Here is a 21,600-nt window from a genome sequence, read left to right as displayed (position 1 = left end):
GGGAGGGAGGACATGCGACAAAACGTGCACGTCTTGTCACTCGGCGGCCCTGGTTATACAAAACTATGCTTCATGGTTCTTCGGTTCATAAATAAATAGGACAGCTTCATTGGAACAGCCCATAGGATAGTGTTCGCCGAAAAATTCCCATATGTAATTGTTTTTTTTTATGAAAAATATTGTCCTGAAAGTCATTGCTAAGTGGAGAAAAATGTATGGGTCGCCGAAATAAATTTGAAATAGAGAGAAAAAAAATAATAACAGTTAAATGCAAAGAGAGATTCCAAGTATTGTAATGAATACTCACACCAAAAGTTCTAAATTTTTTGAATGTAAAAATCGCAAGTAAATCACAGCTTGATTAAGAGATGCAAGTGGCATATTTAAAATAAAATAAAGTGGAATAGAGACCTAAGGTATCGCAGAAAATTACCACATCTGTTCAAAATGTTAAAAGTTCTTTTTCCAAGGCTGCAAACACTTGTATCGCAAGAAAGCAAAAATATTAGGGAAGAAATTGGAAGTTTTGTTATGGAAAATCCAAGCAAATAATCGTGTTTGGCAAAGGAAAATTGTAAGAAAATATTACTACAATATGTTTATCAGTAAGTAAAATTGACAATGAAGATAGGAGGGACGTAGCCAAACTGAAAAGAAGAGTGGGGAACTCCAAACCCTTCTGTTTACGTCCCCAAAGCTGGCCTGGAAGTGAGTTTTTAAAATTTAGGTTTTGAAAAAATCCCAGAAAAAGGTTCTCAAACCCCATCCTTTAGCCTAACGTCATTAAAGATGGCCTCACCTGAGCATTTAGGACTGCAATTTCGAAAAATCATGAGAGTGCTTCCAACGTAACCTCCGAGATATCCCCTCTCAATTAATCATTCATCCTCATTCAAGGTCGAATAAATTTCGTCTTTTGGACTTTAATTTAAAAAAAAAACTCCCTGAGTTGTTCCGAAACTGTCGTCCTCCATATATAACCGAAGATCCTCAAAAAGTTCATTGTTAAGGCTTCAATTTAGAAAAATTTTCGGGGGAGAGATCTCCAAAAGCTTCTACCCCTCTAACAGTATTAATAAATCGTCTACGATTGCTTTAATTGAATTTCAATTTTGAAAATTTGCCAGGGGAGAACTCCGAATCTCTCCACCCATTAACATTACCAAAAATCGTCTAAAATTGCAGTTTCTACGGATCGAAATTTTTTTCGAGAGAATGTCCCTCTCTCTCTCGCCAACATCATCGAAAAATGTTTTAAATCTCGCTTTTAGTGCTTCAATTACGAAACATTTCTGGTCGCGAGCCCCTTCAACTCCCCCCCCCCTTTCATTGAAGGTTGGCTTAAATTACGTTTTCGGAGCTTTGATTCAAGAAACTGTCGGTGCACTAAATTTTAACAAAAAAAGTCTACAATCGCATTTTTAAGACTTCAAAAAAATTCGGGGTGGGAGGGAGGCCGCATCTTAATTCCTCTTAATATCACCATAGATCGTCTTAAAACTGCATTTTTCGAACTGCAATTTTCAAATTTCAACCCCCCCCCCCCCGGACCCCGCTTTACGTGTCACAATCAAATCATTCGCAATTGGGAATGCGTGCTTAAAGTTTGCATTTTGAAAATTTATAGAACGATGACCCCGAGTCTTTTCCTCCCTTAACATCACCATAGATCGTTTAAAACTGTGTATTTCAAATAACAGTCTTGAAAATTCCGAGGGAGAGCCTCCGGACCCCCTCTTCTGAACATAATTAAATATAACGTACGATTGTGTTGGAAACTTAAATTTGGAAAAATTATCGGTAGAGGCTATCCTGGAACTCCTCTCCCCTTCTCACTAAACTTAAGATATAGTTTAAAACTGTGTTTTTATGTCTTCAAATTGGGAAGCAATGCAAGAAGGTAGCATTCCGACACCCCCTAATCCTGATTGAATATTATGCTTACGATTATTTATATACGATTATTTAGTACTAAGGTCTAGTAATGCGACAATCACTGCTAAACCAGAAGCCAAATCTTCTCTCTCTCTCTCTCTCTGCATATTCGAACATGCGTTTGAAAAAATTAAGGGGCCGCCAAAAACACACCCCCCTCCTCTCAGTTTTTGAAATAGCGACCGCCCTGGTACTCCTTTTCAAAATTTAATGACCGTGTCTCTTTTCAATGAGAGGAGCATCACAGACGGCATGGAGTTCGTGTCCATTTCAAAGCTGGATCAGACGATATGATTTCTTTTCAATATCTTATAAATTTTCTGGAAGTAGCACAATTTTGCACATGATGAATACGTGTGACATTGATAAGAGGGAGGGAGGTCAAAAATGTTTTATTGATTGTAATAATTCTGACCAGTAAGCTCTAATCTTTCATTGATTCATTTGCACCTTGACAATTGTTAAGAACTAGTTTTGAAGTTTGCAAATTACATATTTTTTATCCCTCCAATCGACAATTTACATATTTTCTTCATTACATAGCTTAAGCTTATGAAGAATTTTCTTCATTTCACTTAACTCCCATCTTCTCTACCATTTTTAAACTGATTGTTTCCATTTATCATTAGATGATTTTTATTAAAACTTTCAGTGATGTTGGTTTTCGCTGATGGAAGTAGAACAATCTGTTCTTAAGGTATTTAAATTATTTTTCGTAAATCATATTTACTTTCTTCCATATCTGATATGTATAGAAGGATATTTAATTCGTTAAAATTCTCGAGTTCTGATTTTCGATGTGAGCAGAATAGCTGAATCCATATTTGAGGATTTCCGAAAAACATCTGTCATGGTGGGTGTGATCGATCTTTTTTCGCTATTCGACTTTAATTTTGGAAAACTTCCAGGAGAGCGCCCCCACTGTAACCCCAGAATAACACCCTCTTTATCATCAAGCGAGTCATGTCATCTAAAACTGCGTTTCTAGTAATGCAATTTTGAAAAATTTATAGGAGAGAGCCCCTGATTCCCTCTTCTTTCCTTAACACGATCAAAGACAAGCCTAGAATTGCATTTTTGGAGTATCAATTTCAAAAAATTGCCGAGGGAATGGCACCAAAATTCACCTTCCACCAACATTATCAAGATATATCAAAACTGCGTTTCTAAAGCTACAAGTTCGGAAATTTAAGAGAAGCGCCCCTCTCCCTCCTCCCCACTCTCGTCAACATTATTAAAAAGTCGTCTTAAATTTGGTTTTTAGGGCTTCAATATCGAGCAAATTCCGAAAACTCTATTTCTTAACGTCACAAAGGTCGGCTACAATTGCAATTTTAGAACTTCAGTTTCAGAAAACTGCTTGTCGCCCAACCATAGATAGCGTTTTTAAGACTTTAATTTTGAAAATTTTCCAGGGGCGAGCCCTATGATCTCTCCTTAACATTACCACAGATAGTCTAAAACTGCGTTTTTAGAACTACAATTTTGAAAACAAAGGAAAGCCCTCCTTAACACAATGGTTAGACTATTTACAATTGCGCTTTTAAAGTTTCAATATTGAAAAATTACCGGGAAGGGGCCACCAAACCTTTTATTCCCACAACATCACCAGAGATTGTATAAAACTGTGGTTTTAAAATTACAATCTCAAAAATTTTCCGGTGGAGAAACTCCCCGCACCCCCTATTTAAGTGACAATAAATTTCCGTTTCACGGTTCATCTAGTAATGGCTCCATCCCAAGCCAGAAAGATGTCCCTGTAATTATTCATACGTTTGACCAAAAAAAATAATAATGAGGTAAGCAAAATTTAGGGGTACCCAAAACTCAAGGTCCACTCAAGGCAAGGCAGGTCAACAATCCAACAACATTTCAATTCAAAAGGTATTTGTTAGCGCTACCCCCCCCCCCCTCCCCGTAAATTTGACTGCAAATTATACACTGTAAAAACTGTTATGTTTAACCTAATACGAAAGTGAGAAAAATTTTTTTTTTTTTGGGGGGGGGGGATTTGCGCCATTAAGCTTGGGGGGATGGGCACCCCTGATGGGCTTTTGGTGTGGTCTTTTCAATATTTTTCATATATATATATATATATATATATATATATATATATATATATATATATATATATATATATATATATATTATGAGGAAGTGAGAAGCAAAGGGATGCAAGTGGCGAAATTAAAAATTTGGAGATAACCAGTACAAATGGTAGGTAAAACCTCTGTCTTGGGGCAAGGGATTGTAATAGTAGCCCCGGTAGGTAGGTGCTGCTGTATAGCATGATTCAGAAAACAATTTCAATGAAAGCGTACCTAAGACGTTATCTTTAAACGCGTTTTACTCGAAACTTAAAATATTCCACTTGCATCGCTTTGCTTCTCACTGCCTCATATGTATGTATATATATATATATATATATATATATATATATATATATATATATATATATATATATATACAGTAGAGAACCAATTATCCGGGAAGTTCGGGACCATCGCTATCCCGGATATCTGAATGTCCCGGTTTTCTGGATCGCTAAAAAGCGCTATTGACGATTGTTTGTAAAACTTAAATTACTATAATAAATAGTTATGCATATTGAAATAATAAGAAAACAGTTCAGAAATGCTTTTAAATATTGAAATAGTTTTTAAACTAATAGTGAAAGAATAATTTAAATATCAAAAACTTTAATTATTCATAATAGCTGAGATCCTCACATTCTGTTTGGAAAAAAAAAAAAAAAAACACCACTTTTTGATGCGAAACGAAAGAAAATGAAGGGAAGGGCAAAAAATAAGTTTTTGAACCTAAGTATGCGATTTTTCTACTATAGTGAATAAAAGAATTCGCTTTCATGACCGCGTTTTTTTTTTTTTTTTTTTTTTTTTTGTAAAGGTTCTGTGTTTGCGATTATGGTAGTTATTGATAACTAATGCTTTTAAGTTTCGTTAATATCAACAGAAATTTGATTTATAAGTTCTTGCAGCCTTATTAGTCTTGCGTTTAATAGATTTCTAGATTTCACGATCGACTAACTATCCGGAAAATTCGCGAATGTGGTTTTCGGCCATTCTCACCTTTTGCGACGTCACTTACGCCAAACGCCGTTAATTAGAGGCCATTCAATAAAATACTGCATTAGAATGTGACAATATTCATTTCCTTAACTTCCAGTTAGAATAAAACACAAAAATTTCATACATACGAATGTACCTTTTAGTTCAAGAAAATATTTCGGAAATTTTGCACCCGCATAAAAGATAACCATTTGATGTTAGTGTTTGCAAATATTTTCCCGAGTTTTCCGTGAGTAATATGGTGTTTATTAAGAAATCGTTCATATTCTTTTTGGTATTTCAAATAAAAAAAAAAAAGCTTAATTTTTCAAAAATTGCCAAAAATGGTGGGAAAAAGTTGCCGATTTTCTGGTTTTCCGGTTTTTTGGTTCCCGGATAAAAGATTCTACACTATATATATATATATATATATATATATATATATATATATATATATAATGTTTTTTTTTTATGGAAGAAAAGGTTAGAAAATAAAAACTGTAATTACTCTACAATAATTTACAATAAAATCAATTTCAATAATTATCACCAATTAATCTTGTTTTTGATTGATTCTTCATCTAATTGTGTCTATTCAAGTTTCCATGATTTGTGTATGAGTAATTTATAAAAAATTTTAAAATAATGTTTTCTTCCTTTTTTTTTTTTTTTTTTTTGAAGTAGTTTCAAATCATTCTGAGTTAAAATGTGGTTCAAGATCGTGCTGAAATGCAATATTAAATAGCAATTAAATTGAATCTTTCACATAAAAATAATTTGAACAGTACAACTTACGGAAAAAATCCCCTAAAAATATGGTTGTTTTGTTATTAACGTCTCAAGTTTTTTTCTGGCTCGTATTCTCCGCTCTGATACAGCCATTGCCGAAATTAGATAAAGAATTAGATTGCATCTTGTAATATTTTTACGTAGTTTAATTTCTGTGTTTAGTTAGCCACTTCGAATTCTGTTAACAAACAAGTTGAGTCGTCTTATTCTTATTGAATGTCTACTATATTAGAGATTCTTAACCAGTGGTCCACCGCACTGGCACGGGTCCGCAGAAAAATTGAAACCGGTTCTCAGAGAATTTTGCTCGTTCACGTAAAAAAAAAAAAGATCCTGATTCAAAATTGGAAGAGGGTGAGGGGCATAGTAATTGTAATAATCTCCTATACTACATTTTGTGCATGAATTTTGAGCTTAATTTTCGTAATTTTCCATGCGTTTACATCAATGATTATTGTTTATGTATAACTATTAAAATAACTATCTTAACCTTTGAAAAGATTTTGTGACAGTTCTTCAATGCCAAGTAAAATTTCTTTAAAATATTTATTTATTTATTTACTATTATTATTACTTTGTAAAAAAGAAAAAAAAACCTCAGCTGTGTGCAATTTTTTTTTCACAAGTTCTTAACGAGTCAAAAGTTTTTTTTTTTTTTTTTGGAAGAAAGGAAAAAAACCTCTTTTTTTTTGGAAGAAAAGAAAAATACTTTACCGATAAGCAAAAAAAAATTCACATGTTTTAACGGTACGTGAGTGGAGGCTTTTTCCTCCATACCAAAACGTTGCACCAAATGATACATTTTTTTAAATAAAAAAGAAGGCTTCTTTAAGGGTTTAGTTATAAACCCTGTTATTAGTCCACTATGTTGCACTCTGTGCGTAACAGTGATCAAAATATTTTTAAGCCCTTCACAAAGCTCCCAATAGATTTTTTTGTTTGTCCCTTTGGAAAAAGGGAACTAAATTTTAAAGAAAGGAGACCAAAAAATGTCAACAACCTATTGCTTTCAAAGGTTAAAATTACGGATGCACTGAATGTCACATTGTTAGCTGTAATCGGAAACCGGCCGATTATCTATCTATACATATAAAAATGAATCTTTGTCTGTATGTCATCCATGAATTCAAAAACTACCCGGCAGATTTGGCTGAAACTTTCACCGTTTGTTATTTTTGGTACTGGGAATGTTTATAGACCAGTTCGAAAAAAATCCGATCGATAGTTCCTTTTTTATTCCAATTTAAGTCACAATACATTGAATAAATACGAATAAAATTATCGGCTGCAGAAATTAATTCGCGTGAAAGATCTCATTGATAAGAAGTTAGCTGTTGCCATTTTTCTTGAGTTTGAGCAAATAAATTCTTTCTTTTTTGTTTTATGGCTTTTCATGCAACGAGGGATTTAAAACTTTTTCTATTTGATATTTTTAGCGATTGATTGATCTTGCAAACTGCGTGAGTACAAAATTTGAGTATAGTCACGGCTTCACTTGATACCTGGACCGATTATTATGAAAATTGCTATATATATATATATTTTTCCTCGGAGAAGGTGCATAATATGCTCATTGAAGCCACTCGCCACCAGGTGGCACTGCAGAGTAGCAACTTCTGCCCCGTTCAACCGATTGTCATGAAAATCAGTATAATGATGTATTTTTTTGTTGGCGTAGCAATGCGCGTCGGGTACAGCTAGTAAATATATAAATTTAAGCCAACTGATACACTAATTTCTTTTTTTCTTTTTCTCAGAACAAGAAATTATGCCGAATGAATTTATTTCTCCTAACCAATAACTTCGAATTCAAACTATCGTGTCCTCATTTAATTCAAAATTTAAAAATTATCATGGTGGAGGTGTAAACAGCACATTCATATTTAAAAAAAAATACAAATGGATAAAAAAAAGTTTTCAGGGAAAATTCACAATGAAACTGAAATTCTAAAGGAAAAAGGGAAAAAAGAGACCAGATATTTAAAAATGGAATTTGAGAGACTTGAAAATAAAAAAAAAATGATTTTTAGAGATAAAAGAAACTTGTTGTCCTCTTATCCATGCCTTCCTAAATTACTTATGCATAAACCATCGGTGGCTTCCATTTTCTCCTTTTCCTTCTTCGCCCTCTAAAATATACAATGGAGCACACCTGCCCGTTTACAATGGAGACGCAGGTGTCAGATACACCCCCTACAGGGCTTCCAAGGGCAAGAAACCGGGGACTGAAAGGTCAAACCAGTTTCACAAACTTTTAACTTTCAATATAGCACTTCAATTTCTGCTCTGCAGTACTAAACACCAGGATTTCTACGCTTGAAAAATGTCCGACATTTCGTTTTCGTCAACAAAAAGAGGTGGAAAACTTCTTAACCACAAAAAATATTATTATCATTTAAGCTATTGCAAACAAAATAAAAGTTACTGGACATGCGTTCGAAAACCACATTGCAAAGCGAGATTATGCTTACAGGAGAATGAATTTTATAGCTCAAACGGTTTTCACAATCATGAGCCAGATGTGAAGAAAGCTGAAAAAGAGAGCTTTTTAATGAAGATAAAGGATGAAATACGAGCAAATGCAACTGAACCGGTGCCAAGGATATTCAAGTAAGTTTTAATTACTATTTTATTATCGATACAATAATTTTGCAGTATAGTTTTTTGGGAATAAAATCATTTTGCATTTTTTGGTCATGCTTATAATTTTTGTAACAATTTGCCTGCACGTATATTTTATGTGAGAACTGAAGCGCTTTATTTAAGTTTTACTTTTTCGGACTAGCATATTGTATATGTGATCCTGTATTCGGAATTCTCTGTACCGCTACCTTTCCAAATTTTAGAATTTAAAAAATGCGAACATTATTGCGTTGTGCGACAGTTCATATGTTCTCACAATTTTATTAATATTTGTGCCCGATTTCTTTTATTTTTTTCTTCTCCTTTTCTATTGATCAATCTTTAAAAAATAAAAATTGTGCTTATAACGTGTAACGCTATATTATTCGCGAATGTTACTTTTAATTTTCATGCATTAATCAATAGTTTTCACTAAAATAACATTAGATTTTGACTCAATATACTTTGTAGTGTATACTAATAGGAAAACAGATAGAAGTATCATAAAACTAAAAGTATACTTTTAGTTCTAAACAACTATAGCATAAGGTTCAAATTGTGCATGACACGTGTGACCGCAGAAGCGTAAAAATAGGCTTTCAGAAATTGTGTTTTGAAAAAATAATAACTGAAAGTTAATGGTTTTAAACGTTTAAATGAAGGAGATTTTTTTTTTTTTTTTTTTGAACTTACAGAAGAAATCCTAGATTTCGAATATCCTGGATATGAATGAGTATTCCGAAATTGGGGCCTCATTATGCGCAAAATTCATTAATCTGATATTTTTGAAATAGATTGATTATCACTACAAGCAACAGATTAGAAATTTGTATAAATGTGGTGAAGAAATAACATTTTCGTATTCACATCTCTGACAATAATATTTGAAAATTTTTGCACTATCGAAATCACGAAAAATCGCTTTTGAATTTATTGAGAAGTATTTTATATGTGTTAAGCATTCGCTAAGTATTTTTTTACAAATATCATTATCCCATTTTTAGAATTGAATTATTATCTACTTTAAAGAAAAAATGAACTAAACACAGTGTTAGCTTTGGATGTGTGATAAGTGTTTTTACACGCATTGTAAATATTAAAATATGTTATTGATGTATACATTTTATGGTATATTAAATGTTGCCCCTCATTGAAGGAACAATTTTTTACTAACGGGAAAATTGTTGATAATGTACGTTTCTGGTAGTAAATATGATCTGAAAAAGATGATGCTTATAAAATTTTAGTACTATATTAGATGACTGTTCATATTTAATTAACTGCAAACAATATAAAGATACTAAAAATATTTTAAATAATGGGAAAAATAAACATTAAGTTAATGAACATGATTCAAAGATTTTAAAGACTTTGAAGCATTAAGTTTTCCCTCTCTTGAAAAAAAAAAAAAAAAAAAAACATCTTGTCTGATGCTTAATTAATACTTGCAGATTCATTTATTTCATCTAATATTATGGTGGTGCTCAGCATTGTTAGGAAAACAGAAAAATAAACAGGAAAAAAAATTCTCAAATAATGCAGTGAAATGTAAGCAATTAATGCTTTTTTTTATACCAAAAATCATTATGGAATGTAGAACATTTGAGAAATTTAAATTATAAAAGATTGCCCATAATCAATTAAAAAATACCATTATGAAAACTGGATCATATTACATGTCTGAATTCAAGCTTCACTCTATTAATACGAAATTCCAGTACATTTCCAATAAAACTAATTTGATAAAGACGTTCATTCATATTATCTTAAATACATAAAATGTTTACTATGTTCCGAACAAATAGAGCCAAAAATGTAGCCTTTGTCCTTCTAATTTTGACCAACTCTGTATTTATAAATTATCGCTGTATTATCATTTTAAAAATACATTATCTGAAGAAAAAAAAAACGAAGAATGAAAGAAAAGGTGACCATTATGGGCCCTCAGAAGTGATCAAGAAATACTCAGAATCAGGGGCAATTCTTGTTCACAGAAAGTTTGAAATATTTAAAATTGAATTTTAATTCATAATGAAAAGAAGGTCGCATAGGCTTTCCTCATAAACAGGGTTCAAAAAGATAAAAAATTCCTGATATTGTGATATTATCCGATATTTTCTATTATAATATTACAACATTATTAGTTATATATATAACCAATAATTTCATAGCTACACAACAATCATAATGTTTTTATACGTCTTACATAAATATATTTGACATAGTAAAAACAAACCTTGTAAATCAAGCAAAACCTCTTTTCCCATCTTTTAAAGAAAAAAAAACTTCAAATAACTCTTGGCATTAAATTAGTTCTGGACTTCATGAAATTTTATCTAATTGCCCTCTCCCATCAGAACCTAGTTAAAAAATACACTTCTTTTTTTAGTACGTAATATTTTTTAAGCTAACTATTAATTACAATTTCTCAAAAATATTGTATGTTTTACGCACAAATAAAAATGAAATTATCAGGTGGAGGTTGTCTAATGAATTCATATTATTCTATTTTTAGGAAATGTTTGTCAGAAATTGCCGTTGATATTGAAACAGCTAGTGCTATTCCACCATTCCAACAAATTAAAACTGAATTATATAAAGTCAGAAACTCGACAAGACCTAGTTTGCCTAAAACCATCCAGGACATTTCGTTGAGCGGAGAGTGGACAAGTACTCGAGATGGTAATCGGGAGTTCCTCATCATAGACAAAATAATTGGTCCAGAAAATCGAATGATGGTAAGGATTGAGTTCATTTATTGCATGCATACTTTATGGACTGTGATATTAATTTTTCTGTATCTGCATGCGAGTTTACGCTTTCACGAATCAAAGTACAAACTTGTATTTTTGAGTGAAAATGCACGTACTAGTAATCTTTAAAGCAATATTTTTACACTACTTTATTTCTGTTTCAGGTGTTTTGTTCTGAAGAGGATTTGGAAAAACTTTGCCAAAGTGATAGCATTCACATGGATGGTACATTTAAAATCGTACCAAAATTGTTCTCGCAATTATATACCATCCACGGATCATACTTAGGAAAGATTTTTCCCTTAGCGTTTTGCTTGATCGGGAGCAAATCCAAAGAAACATATATTGAGTTATTCTCGGCGATAAAAAAAACATGCACGTTCCCATGGTCTGATATTTCATCCGAAGTTCGTCATGATGGACTTCGAGACGGCCTGCATAGCTACACTGGAAGAAGTATTTAAAGGTGTTGTCGTGAAAGGCTGTTTCTTTCATTTCAGCCAATGTATATGGAAGCAGGTGAGTAAAAGTATTCCTCCCCCCTTTTATTTTTTAGATCAGTAAAATCAATAAAATTTTAAACACAAATTTATGTACTTAGAATTCAATTAAAAAAATTTGGATTTAAAATTATTTTAAATTGTACATGGCAAATGAACATTTATTATGACAAAATAAAATTAAATACTGTCGCTGAATTTTTAAAATGTACGTTGAAAATTAAGATCTTAATGAAATTGAAGGTTTTTAGTGTGTACTTTCATAACTAGATTTAAGTAACTGGAGCGAAAGACTTATGCAAGTTTTTCGAATCATAATAATTTCGATTTTTTTTTTTTTCGCAGGTTCAGAGACTTGGTCTAGTCACTGAGTATGCTGGAAATAAAGAAGTAAGGAATTTCTTCAGAAAAATGGCTGCTCTGGCTCTAGTTCCACCAACTCTGGTACCTGAGGCCTTCCTCATTATACAAGAAAATCAGCCAAGTACAGGAAAAGAAGACACTTTTATATCCTACATGGCAGAAACTTGGCTCGATGAGCAAGATGCCAAATTTCCGATGTAAGTACAAAAAATGCTGTGTGCGTGAGTATTTTTTTTAAATCTAAATATTTTACTTTTATAATAGCTGTAGTCTATTAATTTGAAAATAGTGGTGCTCCATCTTAAAATTGGAATTTGATTCGTTTCTTTGATGCAAATTTGAAGTCGTTTCTTAGATTTTCTCCTTTTCTTTGATGTCATTTCTTTTAGTTGAAACATATTTTATAAGTACATAGTAATGCCAGCCTATTTTTGTAATAATTAGTTTCATATCTAATCATGTGTTAGCGGAATTAAGAAAAAAAAAATACTGTTCCTTTATTATTTTTTTAAAAGCGAAAAATGGACTGACCAATAAGCGGTCATAATTTAAACCAACCCTCACCAATTAAAAAATCATCATCAAAATTTGTACACCTAGTGTTAAGATGATAATGTATAAGAAATTCGTAAATAAAATAAAAACTAGTAACATACATATAGCATGAACTGATAACGGACTCTTTTTTTTTTTTTTTTTGAAGTCAGTTGAAAAGTAACTCGAACTAACAACGTAGTCGAAGGCTGGCACAGCAGCTTAGCCAACAAAGCATCAATAAGACACCTAGATTTGTTTTCAATGATAAAATTGTTACAAGAGGAAGAAGCAGCAAATCGAGCCGTAGTTTTCCAACTGGACGGGGGACAAGAGGTAGCAACGCGTCAGAAGAAAAAGTACAGACTACTAAATAGAAGATTAAGAAAATTAAAAAAGCAACTACTTAGAAAAAAAATAACCCTAGAAAAATATTTGAAGAATGTATCATATGCATTTATAAAATTTTAATAAAGCATTTTTTCCCTCTTTCTATGATTTTTGCATTTTATGTAAATCCTTTATTTCTCTAATACACACCAAGTGCAAGAATGAGAGAAATTTGAAAATTCACCTCAGATTTTATGTGAGTAAAACACGTATTAAGTGTTGCCTAACAACTTTCATTACCTTTTATATACTGTAAAATAGACTTCGCTTCTAATTAAAAAAAAAAAAAAATGGAGAATTTTTAAAATTATTTTACTGCATATCATTAGCTGCATATTGAATGGATCTTGTAAATTGCTATAATGACTATTATTATTATTACTGTCATTGCATAAATACTTTTAACTAACGCTGACAGGTAAAAATCATGGAAGACAGATCATATTTTTTCCGAAGGAGCATCGATTGAGAATTCCCGATTTAGCACATCGTCTTTTGTAAAATGCATTTTATATCAAGCAATATTTTCCTCCCACCCTTTCTTAATAAGGTACTTTTTACTTGCTGCCTAGCTGTGCATTCTATCATATTTTAACTCTTGACGTGTTTTTAATGAAGTCTTTCTCGTGCATTTCTGTCTTCAATTGTAATACAAAAAATAATTAATTAATTAATTAATGAAATAAAAATAAAATTTAAAATGCAATTCAAATTTCTGCTTACAATAATAAGCATTTTTTTTTTCTTTCAATTTGAGTTCATTAAGTAAAATTGAGAAAAATATGTCAGAACTGTTTTCATATTTTTCAATTCCTACTAGTACCTAACAACGTCTAAATGTTTATTCAAATATTTATTTGTCTTGCTCAAATCTTGAAACTCAAGTTTTATCCAAATCTTGGTAATCTCAGTCAAAAATTTAGAATGCGACTTCAGATTCGATGACAATGAAATATTTTATCTATAATCAAATGAACTAATTAATAATTAATTATTTGCTTTTTCCAATTTTAATCAAAATGTCGTCATAAATCCTTTAATATGAGGGCGGGGAAAATGTTTACTAAAATTATAATTAAATTGGTACAGAAAGCTCTGTTTTTTTTTCTTTTTGCATCAAGTTAAAAATCCCCCCATCCCTCCCCCCCAAAAAAAAAGGTTCCAGTGTTCCAAGGAAATATGAGGCAAAGTAAGGTAGTTACTATGACTTACCTGTTTAAAAAAGAACTAACTGGAAAGTTACTCTGAAATTTACTGTACATAAAGAAGAACTAAGTACTTCGTGAAACATCCTGCATTGAAAAATTATTTATATGTTTAGCAATTATTTTGTATCGTCAAAAAAAAAAAGGTAAATTTTTCACCTCAAAAAACCAAGGGGAAAAGTGAAAAATAAGGTATTTTTAAATGAAAAATTTTCATGTTGATGATTAGCAGTAATTTATCGTGTTTTTTTAAATAAACGAATAATTGAAAAAATAAACGAATAAATGAAAAAAAAACCGAATAAATAAACTAATTAATTAATATATGAGAAAAATGAGTGAGGGAATGAGCATGGGTGCAAGTTTGGTGATGTGTTCAAGATGGAAAATATTACACGTGCTTGACGAAAAATGTATGAACATAAATGTTGTAGATTTTGACTATGGCAGTTTTTGAATCTGTGTTTACTTTGAATTTTTTGCTTTTGACTTTTCTAACAACTTGGACCTAGTTTTTAAGCGTTATGATATCGTAGCTTGAAAAACCTGAAAACCACCAATAATGCGGGGGGGGGGGGGCTCTCCTCGAGATTTTTTTTTAAATTGAAGTTTAAAAAACACATTGATAGACAATTTTTGTAAAGTTCAGGGAAAGGAGGAGTTCGGACTATTACATCAATTTTTTCAAACTGATAGTCCCAAAATCACAATATTGGGCGATCTTCGAAAATATTATAGAAAAAGGTGGCAAGGGGGGGGGGGGCTGGCAACTTTTCTTTTATTAGTAAAAACTGGAGGAACGCCATCGAATTTTTTTCCGTCCCGACCTCCGTCTCGGAAATTGGGTCCAAGACGGAAATCCGTCCTGAGACGGAAGGTCTTGCATCCATGGGAATGAGTAAGAAAATAAGTAAATATATGATTAAATAAATTGATTAATAAGTAAAAGAATGTTAATGAATTTATAAATGAAGAAATACGTAATATTTAATAAATGAATAAGTAAAAAAATGAACTATTTCCCTTTGATCCAAACTGTAGAGCTATTTTGAGCAGAGTAAATGTGAAATTTGCTACTGAGTCATTTCATATAAAATCAACAAATTTTCGTGTCGTACTATTTTTGATTTTAATCAAGTACGGTAGGCGGCAATCTCTATCAATATTCTGTGCTCCCAAACGATTTTATTTTTTTTCTGTAGAAAATTTTGTTCATGAAATATACTTAATTTTTTATCCTACGGATGAGTACAAATTTGTCGTTTTTGATCTGTTTTTCTTAAATGTAGAACAACAAAAAGTTATTCAATGCTAAAATATAAAGGAAGAAATGTTTGCAAAGGAGTCGAAAAAAAAAAAGAAAGAAAGAAAGAAAAAGTTGCAATTTTATTAAGGTATAAAATCATTCAAGCTAACTAAAATGGATTTCTGATTCACCCTTGTATAAAGGCGAATGTGTGACCACAAATGGCTGAATAAGAAGGTGGGTACGAATGGAGGCATAAGAAATTGGACCACTAATGGCGGAGCTTGGCTTTTCCACCTCAGTGCTTAATCGCATTTCACGCATGAGTAGTTCAGGCTCTCAGAGGGCGAACACGGAAAAGGCGAAAGCGGGATAAATCAAACCATCGATACTCGATTATACACAAATAAATGTGAAATCAAGAAAAAAAAAAGCACGATTAATTGGTGGTAATTATTTAAATTGTTTTATTGTTTACAAAAACCAGACGTTTCGCACATGATTTTTTCTATTTTCGCGACCATGACCCACTTACGTACTCTGAATGCGTTGAAATCAGTGGCAGATTTACCATGTCGCAATTTCGAGGGGCCCCCAGGATATTGGGAGGCCAAAGGAGATCAAAAAAGGCACATTAAAAATATTTTATGTAGTTCCGTTAAGCTCAAAGAGTCTCCCAAAATGCAATGCGACGGGCTCTGAAACCTGTAAAACCGCCATTTATTGAAACTATGTCAAAATAGTACTTGAGACTCCTGCATTTTTTTTTTCAATCTTTTTTAGCTTTTTTATTGCTTTGGAAAAGTTACATGATATATTTCTTACATGTGTGCCGCTGTAACGATGCAAATACATTGTAATTTCAAATATTTTCAAACTCATGGACGTTCAAAGGACACCTAATAGCCAACAATGCATTTGCACGCAGTTTTAAAGTGTTGTGAATGCAGATGCATAAACGCAAATCTATAAATGCATAATAAAATTTATGAAATTTTAATTTTGACAAACATGTATGCAAAAACTTTTCAAAAACAAGTTTCTGCTGCATTTTATCTTTGAGCTGCTAACAATGAGATGCAAAGGGGAAAAGAATTTATATTTTGATAAATTAATAGCTTCACTAATCACTTAATGTTTTTTTCCTCTCTCTCTCTCCTTAGAACGTGTCATTCTGTCAAGAATGGAATTGCTTCAGCAACTATTTTTTTAACTGGTGGTCTGGTGGACCGGTACCGGTCCGCAGAAAAATTTGACCGGTCTTCAGAGATTTTTACTCTTTCACATAAAATTTCCTTACAAAAAAAAGAAAGAAAAAAACACCATTAAAAAATGCATTACCACATCTTTTACGAGAATTTTGGGATCATTTTTAGAAGTTTTCTATGATTTTTCAGCAATGATTATTACTAATGTATAATTATATTACGATATTTACTTTTTTTTCTAAACATTTGAATAATGTTGTAACAGTTCTTCAACAACAAGTAAAGTTTTTAAAAAAAAATTTTTATCAATTCATTTATTATTATTATTTTGTAAGAAAGGTTAAAACCACTGAACCTTTTGCAAAAAAAAAAAATCACAAATGTTTAACGTTTTACGAGAATAAAACTTTTTGCCTTCAAAAAAAAAAAAGAAGGGGGGGGGAAGAGGGGAGAAAAACCTCACCGGTTCATAAAACATGGTGTATTTTTAACGGCCTGCAAATGAAAGAAAAACCAAAAAAAAAAAAAAAAACACTGGTCCACGAGTTTTTTTTTTTTTTTTTTTTTTTAAGTTCTAGCCGGTCCGCGGGTCAAAAAAGGTTGAGAAATGCTGGTCTAAAAGACAGATCCCTTAAAATGAAGGTAGCTCGATCTCTTAAAAAACATAACGACTGTCCTTTTGAACGGTGAGCGGTTTGGAATTCGGGACATTGTAGGGGAGAGCAGGGCTAGAAATTCTGTTTTTTAAACAAGCTCAAAATTTGTTAGGAAAATGTACTTCCAGAATTATTATTCTGAGATTAAAATAGAGCAATACATGCCCCTATGGTGTAACAACTGTTTTTTGTGTAGTACTTTGTAAGACTTTTTTATAATTAATTTTACAGTACCGAAAGTCAAGAAGGAACAACTTGCCCCTTCTTGTGGCTAGTTGTTCCGCGGGTGGGGCAAGTTGTTCCGATATTAACGCGACGATGTTTAACGACAATGATTTCGAGATGAACATCGTTTTGAGACGAGTAATTTGTTAAAGGTATAATTTGTGATTTAAAAAAAAATGTTGATTAAAAACAAGTGTTTATTTAAAAACTAATAAGCAATATTGTTCGAATAATCAAATATACATTTTTTTAAACTTAAAACAAACGGAACTTATTTTACATTTTAGCAATGATATTTTGTATTTGAAGGTTTAATGATTACCTTTTAAGTACAAATACATATATTAAGGCACAGTTAATAAGTATAGTAACATTACAATATATTAACATGGTAAAATATATAGTAAGAATAGAATAATGAAGTAAAATTAAATAAATGTTTAACATCTTCTGTAGCTAATAAGCTATGATAACTAGTTCATTCTGCAATCATAACAGAAAACCATCTTTGACTATAAAAGATACGATACTTCGCAGACGATCCATAGAAGAGGTTAGTGCAAATGGTAACAATCAACTCCTGATTACTCGTGGGTGGATATTGTTATGGTGGATTTGTTTATTGATTGTTTACTTATTTATTTTTGTGTTTATAAATTACTGAATTTTGAAGATACTCATTTTAACTTAACACGTGCAAGATCTATTTTTAGACATTCCATTTCCTTTCTTCCCCTTTTTTCCCGAAGACATCAAACTCTCCTCGGTCACCGAAATCTGACTAGTTGAAACCCGATTTTTACATCTATACTCTACATGCCTGTAAATGAGTGACCGAGCTAGTTTTGCTAGAAAAAATTCTCCTGCTTTAAACGTTTTGGGCGTAACCTATAAGTTGATTTGATTGATCTGTTTGCAGGATTTTCTATCTTCGTTTGCAGTAATGAGCGATTCTTTTTTTGCATTAACGTACATTTTCTACGTAGTACAGTCAGGGCCGTCGCCAGGTACATTCGTTTGGGGGGATGTTGAAACTGATTTTGCTGACTCGACAGATACATACGCACACACATTATATATATATATATATATATATATATATATATATATATATATATATATATATATATATATATATATATATATATATATATATATATATAAATAAATTCAGGACCTCTGACCAGAAATCGTTACACATTGAAGTCTGGAACATGCAATTGTAGACAAGCTTCAGCAATGCTAAGGGGATGCATTAATTTCATAGACTGCTGTCCTCCGGAAAAATACCAAAATTGGCATACTAAAAACGTGACATTATGCTTTGGTTTATGTGAAGCAAGAGGATCGCGGGTTCATTCTCATTATCTTTTTCGCTGGAGTCAATTTTGGGCTTTTTTCTAGAAAGGGTAGGGTGGTTTCGAGAGTTCTTCCGTAAAAATTTCTAAAAACAAAGATTTTATCATCTTTACTGTCGCGAAGGAAATGAATGGGGGGGGGGGGGTTCGGGAATCCTTCCACGGTAGTTTTTCGAAATTAAAGTTTTAAAAATGCTGTTTTACGCCATTTAAGGACACTTTAGGGGAGAGGGTAATCAGTGCCGGATCTACATTTTTTTCCGAGGCGGAGCAAATCTCGAAACTGCCACCTCTATCCATCTTCCATCAAGTTTTAAAATACAGTTTCAAAGAAAAAGCATAAAAATAGTGTGAATTTGTCGCCCCTAGAAGTCGCCGCCTGGGGCAAAACCCCGTCTCCCCCTCCCTCTAGATCCGGCACTGAGGGTTGGTACTTACAGATCTCCAGTGGACAGTGACAGATTAGCCAGAGAGAACGGCAATGAGGAATTACAAGGAATTTTATATGAGACATTCTGAGGAAATTCAAAAAAAAAAAACACTTTATCCATATAATATTTATCACATAAGAACATTTTCTACTCAATAAGTTTTGTAATATAATGGTGAATTAATTATGTTGTATATAAATTTTGGGGGGAAAAAACCTCATGGTAATCATCCGTTTTGGTATTTTTGAGTACCTTGATTCTAGTTGAACATTTCCATGGCGCACAAATAGGGATTTTAAATCAGAAGAATCGCTTGTATGCGGAGAGAGTTTCCAAAATAATTCGTGCTAATTATATTGTGCTAATAGTGTTAGGCAAGAAATAGCGGTGCTCGGGGGTTTCTGCCCCTGAAGATTCTAAAAATGAAACTTTAGACAATCTTTGACGATGTTAGGGGAGAGCAGGCTCGGGAATCATGTTTCGTCCCGCTAGGGCTCAGGGGCACTCCCTGGGCAATTTTGTGAAATTAAAGTTCCAGAAAGGCAATCATCGTTAGTGATATTAAGGAAAGGAGAGGGGAATGACATCTTTTTAGTGTTGTGGGAAAGAGTGGGGTTCATAGACTCTCCCAAAAAAATTTTCTGAGAATGAAGTTCGAAAAAAGTATTTTTACGCGTCCTGCGATGATGTTCGGGGGCTGCCCCCAGGAAACGTTTTAAGAGCATAGGTCTTGAAAAAAAAGAAAAAAGAAAGAAATTCTGTAGAGACAGCTTTGATGGATTTGGGTAGTGGCGTAGTCAGGGGAGAGGCCCAGGGAGAGGGGCCGAGGAACCCCGAAACTCTTGGAAAATTCAAGTCTGGTGTCCAATCGCGGATCCAAAAGAGTGCATAACTCTTCTTGGAGATCAAAGAGAGCCTAAAACCTTGTTTTTCGGCTTTTAATTTCGGAAGATTTTCGGGGGCGAGCCCCCGATTCCCAAGCAGTTCTGTAATGTTTTCAAAAAAGGGGTTTTCGGAGCTTAAATTTCAAACAATTTTCGATAAGACCTTCCACTCCTTTCCCTCATCTGACGCTGCCAAACATAGTCTTTACAATGTTTCTAGCAGTACAGTTCCCGAACACCATATTCAGAAATACTGAAGGAGAAAACATTTCAGCATTTCTGTCCCCTAGTTAAGAATATATTTTAATCATATTACTCATGCATAAATATTGAGGTTATTTATCACCTTTTATTTTACCCAGACTACCAAATAGGAGTGTATTGGTGCATTAAACTATTAACTATTAATTAATAACTAGCAGATATAAATAATTAGCATGATCTATAATGAAACCTATTTAGTGATTCAAAGAAAAATAATTAATATGATAATCTCTTTGATGTAAGAACCTAAGAACCTGGGCCTCTTCCGAATTAGAATCTTGGCTACGCCACTGGATTTGAGAAAGGAGGATCGGAGTGTTTGTTTCCCCAAACGTTTTTTGAATTTTAGTCTAAGCATACAGTTTTAAACGTTAAACGACTAGTGGTGATGTTAAGAAAAGGTGATATGAAGTGATTTCTCTCGAAATTTTTTGAAAATTGAGGCCTTGAAAATGCGATTGTAGGCTATCTGTGTAAACAAAGTTCAGAGGCTCTCTCCCGCCAAATTTTGAAATTGAATGCCAAAAAACGAAGTTTCATACGATCTTCATTGATGTCATAGCGCCCTCTTGCAGTAATTTTCTAGAAACGCAACTCAGACTACAATTCATTACCATAAGACAAAAAGAACTAGTTAGGTTCTGAGATTCCTCCGTCCCTCCCTCCTAAGCTACTTCCCTAAATCATTTTATTATTAAAAGAAAAAAAGGTGGAGGACCCCCCAGATTTTCTTTTTCAAAAACATTTTAGCTGTTTTAGTTTTTCACGACGAAATTTTCAGTTTTCACTCTAATGTTTTAATTGTTTAAAGTACAAAATTATGCAACCTTAAAACAATCTGTTCACATTTTGGACTTACAGACTAAGATAATTTAAAGCTTTTATATTTTAGATTGAGGTAGGGTTAAACGTTTAACATTTGGAATACAGGTGGTATTTTTCAGTGATACCTAAGTTAACTTTTTTCACTTTATTAAAACATCAGGAATCCTGAATCTCTTGATAACTTTCATTTTACGTTATTTTTTTACTGCTAAACACTCCTTAAAGTTACTGCGTTACTGGTGTGACTTTTCTTGACAAGATTTTGAATCTTTTCCTCTATTTAAACATCTTCCTTACTTTTGTACTGTCGGTCCCTAGGTGCTATCATGTTAATTTATCTATCC

The sequence above is a fragment of the Uloborus diversus genome, chromosome 3, assembly GCF_026930045.1.
Source record: "Uloborus diversus isolate 005 chromosome 3, Udiv.v.3.1, whole genome shotgun sequence".
Taxonomy (NCBI): Eukaryota; Metazoa; Arthropoda; class Arachnida; order Araneae; family Uloboridae; genus Uloborus; species Uloborus diversus.
Note: the sequence above shows the minus strand (reverse complement) of the source record.